Here is a 7,618-nt window from a genome sequence, read left to right as displayed (position 1 = left end):
TTTTAATTTCTCACCCCCCCTCCCCCAGCCCCAACCGGTTGCCCCAGGACCCTGGTGAATTGATAGGCTGTTATAAATAATGGTTCAGCTCAATAAACACTTGCCTCCTTTGTATGTAGGTGACTCTAAGTGGAATAACTGGATAATGTAGATGGTGAGTGTCATGCGGGAGACCAGAAATATGAACAGCAGCACAGAGCATCTTCTTGCCAGGATGTGTGCAATAAAGTGCAAATATGTTAAATACAAATATTAGTTGTGTATATTGGTCACATTCCATACATATTTACATGTTACATACAGTGCGTAAAGAAGGCTGAGGTAACTTGAGGCATGTCACCCATTGTTGACAATCAACTTCCAGTAGGGATGCTGGGAGTTGTAGGTCAGCAGTAGAGCTACAGGCTGCTTTCCTCTGATGTAAACAGCAAGTCTTGGTCCGATTTACAAAGTAAATGTCTGTTTACAGTGTGTACTATTTAGCAGCACCTCCACGAGCAAGGCCACTGCATTTCTATTAGATGCATAAAAAACGTCCTTCAGATCAAAGATGTCTTTCAGGAACTGAAGAACTTGATCCTACATTGATCCTCACTCTTAAAAATGAATCAATCCTTCCGTCCTTTCACCGTCTTCAGTCCATAAACATATTCCAACTGCCTCGGGCCTCTGACCTAGTTCTTGATTAATGAAAACATTCTTGGTTTTTAAACTTCCTATGGGGTTGTATAGTTTATTAAACTGACATCCTGTTTAATAAACTACCAAGCGCCGCCCAATAGATGATAAGGGCGGCAGCGCCATGCCCTCCTCCTTTGATGTGAACAAGATGCAGCTGTGACTGTCTCATTCCCGTGCAGAAGAACCTCAACCTCCCAGACAGGGCACTGAAGAAGTGGGCATCTCTCACACTGACAATCACTATGGGAACTGGAATGGAGGACTGTGGCAGTACTTGTCAGCGCTGTGGTCAATAATATCTGTTTAGTAAAAATGTTATGGTGGAATTTGATGGGTGGTCAGGAGGGCAGTGGCTATACATTTCAATATGGTGGCAGGGTGAATTGATTTAATTAATATGCATAAAGGGGGTGACTGGGGCTGAACAGACAAAAAGGGCTGGATAGAAGAGGGTGACACAATGGGCTGGAGTGACACAGGGGGATGCGTTAGAGTGATGCAGGGGGATGAGCTGGAATGACACAGGCAATGGCACTGGAGAGGCAGCAGCATTAAAAGTACAGTAAGTGAGAGAAACTGTGTGACAGTTCAGTTCAATTTCTGAGTGTGACTTGTATTGATGTGATATTATCTCAGAATGACTGTGACTTCACTGTGGAGTCCACACCTAATAAATGATTTTTTTGCCTGTTGTCTTTGCGTATATTTGAGAAAAAAAGACAATGGCTATATTTATGAAGCAGCGGCTGCTTCTCGGTGGGTTGGAGCTGAAAATTTAAAGGTGCACTAACATTCAGTGTAAAGTTGGTGTTGTTGTCAAATTTCAGCTCCTACCCGCCGCGCAGTGGCCACTTACAAATGCCTCTGCTTCGTAAATATAGCCCAAAATGTGAACATAGGAGAATAACAATTTAATTTGCATTACATATATTACACTATAGGAGGGGGAGAATACAATTAGCTGTGGGGTTGACTGAGGTGAATTTTTCCTCACAGCTTCAGTAGCTGCAAGGAAAAACTCTGCGAGAAAAGGCACCCGTGTGGGGGTTAATGCCCTGGAAAAACCCATTGATTCTGCCGTATTTCCCCGCATGATGTGAATTCCCCCCGAATGTGTTACATATAGTGCAATAAATGCTAGAGAAATTAAATTTGTTTTTGCTTTTTTGAGTGTGGGCGGGAGTGGGCGGCCCAAAGCATATTCACTAGTTCCACCACTGCTCTCCCGTGCAAAAACAAGTGGAACAAAGATGAGGCGTAGAAAACACAAGTGGTTTAAAAACAGGGGAGGAGGTGTATGAATCTTAGAGTGAGATAAAGTGGAAAGGTTGTCCATAGCAACCAATCAGCTTCTAACTGTCATTTATCTAGCACAGTCTATAAAATGACAGACACTGATTGGTTGCTAAGGGCAACATTTTCACTTTATCTCTTTGTAAGGTTTGATACAGGAAGAGAAAAGAGAAGTGAAATAGTGACAAGAAGAGAAGACAAATGGTTTATAGACAGAAGGAAGAGGAAAGCATAAATCCCAACATCGTGGAGGATGGGGTCGGGAATCTTTTGCACGCCTGAAAAATGGGCATGGCCTCATGATGTGTGAGGCCAAGCCAAGCCCGCTGTTGCACACATTTTGAGGGTGTGTCATGGCCGCATTTTTGGTCATGCAGGGGGCTTGCCCAGCACTCCGGGAGTTTCAGGGCAACCTTGGCATAGTGGAGAGAGAGGCCCCCGATCTCTCCCTCACCCACGGGATACTGTGGCAGAAAAGCGGGACTGGCCTGCTAAAATCGAGATGGTTGGGAGAAAAGACAAGTGAAGCATAGACAGGAAAAGAAAAGACAAGTAGAAAATAGACAGGAAGAGGAAAAAACAAGTGAAATATAATCAGGTATAGAGAGGACAAGTGGAGTATAGACAGGGAAGGAAAGGACAAGTGTAGTATAGACAGGGAGAAGAAAGATGAGAGGAGTATAGACAGGGAGAGAAAGGACAAGTGGAGTATAGACAGGGAGAGAAAGACGTGAGGAGTATAGATGGAGAGAAAGAACAAGTGGAGTATAGACAGGGAGAGAAAGGACAAGTGGAGTATAGACAGGGAGAGATGGGACAAGTGGAGTATAGACAGGGAGAGAAAGGACAAGTGGAGTATAGACAGGAATAGGAAAGACGAGTGAAGTATAGACAGGGAGAGAAAGGACAAGTGGAGTATAGACAGGGAGAGAAAAGATGAGAGGAGTATAGAAAGGTAGAAAAAAGTGCAGTATAGACAGGTAGGGGTGCCAAGAGGGGGGCAGCTACTGGAGGGGCCTGGTGAGGGCCCGGGTCCAACACCGCCCCCCCTACTCCCTGTCAGCAGAGCAGCCCAGCACATGCTGCTGTATGCTGGGCTGCAAAGGGAGACTGCTTGCTGCTGCTCTGCTTGTGGAGGGGAGCAATCATCCTGATCTCATCCCCCCAGGATTTGCACTGGGCTGAGGGGCTCACAGCGCCCCCCTCTCTAGCACCGCTATGTTTTTTTCCTTAAGGGGGTGTTGCCACACCTCCCTCGATTAGGCCATGCCCCCGTCACCCAGGCCCGGTGTGACTCTTGGCAGCCCTGTAGACAGGGAGAGAAAAGATGAGAGAAGTATAGACAGGGAGAGAAAGAACAAGTGGAGTATAGACAGGGAGAGAAAGAACAAGTGGAGTATAGACAGGGAGAGAAAGGACAAGTGGAGTATAGACAGGGAGAGATGGGACAAGTGGAGTATAGACAGGGAGAGATGGGACAAGTGGAGTATAGACAGGGAGAGATGGGACAAGTGGAGTATAGACAGGGAGAGAAAGGACAAGTGGAGTATAGACAGGAATAGGAAAGACAAGTGGAGTATAGACAGGGAGAGAAAGGACAAGTGGAGTATAGACAGGGAGAGATGGGACAAGTGGAGTATAGACAGGGAGAGAAAGGACAAGTGGAGTATAGACAGGTAGAGAAAGGACAAGTGGAGTATAGACAGGGAGAGAATGAACAAGTGGAGTATAGACAGGGAGAGAAAGAACAAGTGGAGTATAGACAGGGAGAGAAAGGACAAGTGGGGTATAGACAGGGAGAGAAAGAACAAGTGGAGTATGAACAGGGAGAGAAAGGACAAGTGGAGTATTGACAGGGAGAGAAAGGACAAGTGCAGTATAGACAGGGAGAGAAAGGAGAAGTGCAGTATAGACAGGGAGAGAAAGTACAAGTGAAGTATAGACAGGGAGAGAAAGAACAAGTGGAGTATAGACAGGGAGAGAAAGGACAAGTGGGGTATAGACAGGGAGAGAAAGAACAAGTGGAGAATAGACAGGGAGAGAAAGGACAAGTGGAGTATAGACAGCGAGAGAAAGAACAAGTGGTGTATAGACAGGGAGAGAAAGATCAAGTGCAGTATAGACAGGGAGAGAAAGAACAAGTGGAGTATAGACAGGGTCAGAAAGGACAAGAGGAGTATAGACAGGGAGAGAAAGGACAAGTGGAGTACAGACAGGGAGAGAAAGGACAAGTGGAGTATAGACAGGGTCAGAAAGGACAAGTGGAGTATAGACAGGTAGAGAAATGACAAGTGGAGTATAGACAAGGAGAGAGGACAAGTGAAGTATAGACAGGGAAAGAAAGGACAAAAGGACAAGTGGAGTATAGACAGGGAGAGAAAGCACAAGTGTAGTATAGACAGGGAGAGAAAGAACAAGTGAAGTATAGACAGGGAGAGAAAGAACAAGTGGAGTATGTACAGGGAGAGAAAGGACAAGTTGAGTATGAACAGGGAGAGAAAGGACAAGTGGAGTATGAACAGGGAGAGAAAGGACAAGTGGAGTATAGACAGGGAGAGAAAGAACAAGTGGCGTATAGACAGGGAGAGAAAGATCAAGTGGAGTATAGACAGGGAGAGAAAGAACAAGTGGAGTATAGACAGGGAGAGAAAGGACAAGTGGAGTATAGACAGGGAGAGAAAGATCAAGTGGAGTATAGACAGGGAGAGAAAGAACAAGTGGAGTATAGACAGGGAGAGAAAGGACAAGTGGAGTATAGACAGGGAGAGAAAGGACAAGTAGAGTATAGACAGGGAGAGAAAGGACAAGTGGAGTATAGACAGGGAGAGAAAGGACAAGTGGAGTATAGACAGGTAGAGAAATGACAAGTGGAGTATAAACAGGGAGAGAAAGGACAAGTGAAGAATAGACAGGGAAAGAAAGGACAAAAAGGTCAAGTGGAGTATAGACAGGGAGAGAAAGGACAAGTGGAGTATAGACAGGGAGAGAAAGGAGAAGTGGAGTATAGACAGGGAGAGAAAGTACAAGTGAAGTATAGACAGGGAGAGAAAGAACAAGTGGAGTATAGACAGGGAGAGAAAGGACAAGTGGAGTACAGACAGGGAGAGAAAATACAAGTGGACTATAGACAGGGAGAGAAAGGACAAGTGGAGTATAGACAGGGAGAGAAAGAACAAGTGGAGTACAGACAGGGAGAGAAAGATCAAGTGGAGTATAGACAGGGAGAGAAAGGACAAGTAGAGTATAGACAGGGAGAGAAAGGACAAAAAGGACAAGTGGAGAATAGATAGGGAGAGAAAGCACAAGTGTAGTATAGGCAGGGAGAGAAAGAACAAGTGAAGTATAGACAGGGAGAGAAAGAACAAGTGGAGTATAGACAGGAAGAGAAAGGACAAGTGGGGTATAGACAGGGAGAGAAAGGACAAGTGGAGTATAGACAGGGAGAGAAAGGAGAAGTGGAGTATAGACAGGGAGAGAAAGTACAAGTGAAGTATAGACAGGGAGAGAAAGAACAAGTGGAGTATAGACAGGGAGAGAAAGGACAAGTGGAGTACAGACAGGGAGAGAAAAGACAAGTGGACTATAGACAGGGAGAGAAAGGACAAGTGGAGTATAGACAGGGAGAGAAAGAACAAGTGGAGTACAGACAGGGAGAGAAAGATCAAGTGGAGTATAGACATGGAGAGAAAGGACAAGTAGAGTATAGACAGGGAGAGAAAGGACAAAAAGGACAAGTGGAGTATAGATAGGGAGAGAAAGCACAAGTGGAGTATAGACAGGGAGAGAAAGAACAAGTGAAGTATAGACAGGGAGAGAAAGAACAAGTGGAGTATAGACAGGGAGAGAAAGGACAAGTGGGGTATAGACAGGGAGAGAAAGGACAAGTGGAGTATAGACAGGGAGAGAAAGGAGAAGTGGAGTATAGACAGGGAGAGAAAGTACAAGTGAAGTATAGACAGGGAGAGAAAGAACAAGTGGAGTATAGACAGGGAGAGAAAGGACAAGTGGAGTACAGACAGGGAGAGAAAAGACAAGTTGACTATAGACAGGGAGAGAAAGGACAAGTGGAGTATAGACAGGGAGAGAAAGAACAAGTGGAGTACAGACAGGGAGAGAAAGATCAAGTGGAGTATAGACATGGAGAGAAAGGACAAGTAGAGTATAGACAGGGAGAGAAAGGACAAGTGGAGTATAGACAGGGTCAGAAAGGACAAGTGGAGTATAGACAGGTAGAGAAATGACAAGTGGAGTATAGACAAGGAGAGAGGACAAGTGAAGTATAGACAGGGAAAGAAAGGACAAAAGGACAAGTGGAGTATAGACAGGGAGAGAAAGCACAAGTGGTGTATAGACAGGGAGAGAAAGATCAAGTGCAGTATAGACAGGGAGAGAAAGAACAAGTGGAGTATAGACAGGGTCAGAAAGGACAAGAGGAGTATAGACAGGGAGAGAAAGGACAAGTGGAGTACAGACAGGGAGAGAAAGGACAAGTGGAGTATAGACAGGGTCAGAAAGGACAAGTGGAGTATAGACAGGTAGAGAAATGACAAGTGGAGTATAGACAAGGAGAGAGGACAAGTGAAGTATAGACAGGGAAAGAAAGGACAAAAGGACAAGTGGAGTATAGACAGGGAGAGAAAGCACAAGTGTAGTATAGACAGGGAGAGAAAGAACAAGTGAAGTATAGACAGGGAGAGAAAGAACAAGTGGAGTATGTACAGGGAGAGAAAGGACAAGTTGAGTATGAACAGGGAGAGAAAGGACAAGTGGAGTATGAACAGGGAGAGAAAGGACAAGTGGAGTATAGACAGGGAGAGAAAGAACAAGTGGCGTATAGACAGGGAGAGAAAGATCAAGTGGAGTATAGACAGGGAGAGAAAGAACAAGTGGAGTATAGACAGGGAGAGAAAGATCAAGTGGAGTATAGACAGGGAGAGAAAGAACAAGTGGAGTATAGACAGGGAGAGAAAGGACAAGTGGAGTATAGACAGGGAGAGAAAGGACAAGTAGAGTATAGACAGGGAGAGAAAGGACAAGTGGAGTATAGACAGGTAGAGAAATGACAAGTGGAGTATAAACAGGGAGAGAAAGGACAAGTGAAGAATAGACAGGGAAAGAAAGGACAAAAAGGTCAAGTGGAGTATAGACAGGGAGAGAAAGGACAAGTGGAGTATAGACAGGGAGAGAAAGGAGAAGTGGAGTATAGACAGGGAGAGAAAGTACAAGTGAAGTATAGACAGGGAGAGAAAGAACAAGTGGAGTATAGACAGGGAGAGAAAGGACAAGTGGAGTACAGACAGGGAGAGAAAATACAAGTGGACTATAGACAGGGAGAGAAAGGACAAGTGGAGTATAGACAGGGAGAGAAAGAACAAGTGGAGTACAGACAGGGAGAGAAAGATCAAGTGGAGTATAGACAGGGAGAGAAAGGACAAGTAGAGTATAGACAGGGAGAGAAAGGACAAAAAGGACAAGTGGAGTATAGATAGGGAGAGAAAGCACAAGTGTAGTATAGGCAGGGAGAGAAAGAACAAGTGAAGTATAGACAGGGAGAGAAAGAACAAGTGGAGTATAGACAGGAAGAGAAAGGACAAGTGGGGTATAGACAGGGAGAGAAAGGACAAGTGGAGTATAGACAGGGAGA

The sequence above is a fragment of the Taudactylus pleione genome, unplaced genomic scaffold, assembly GCF_031769625.1.
Source record: "Taudactylus pleione unplaced genomic scaffold, aTauple2 ptg001123l, whole genome shotgun sequence".
In the NCBI taxonomy this organism is placed as follows: domain Eukaryota; kingdom Metazoa; phylum Chordata; class Amphibia; order Anura; family Myobatrachidae; genus Taudactylus; species Taudactylus pleione.
Note: the sequence above shows the minus strand (reverse complement) of the source record.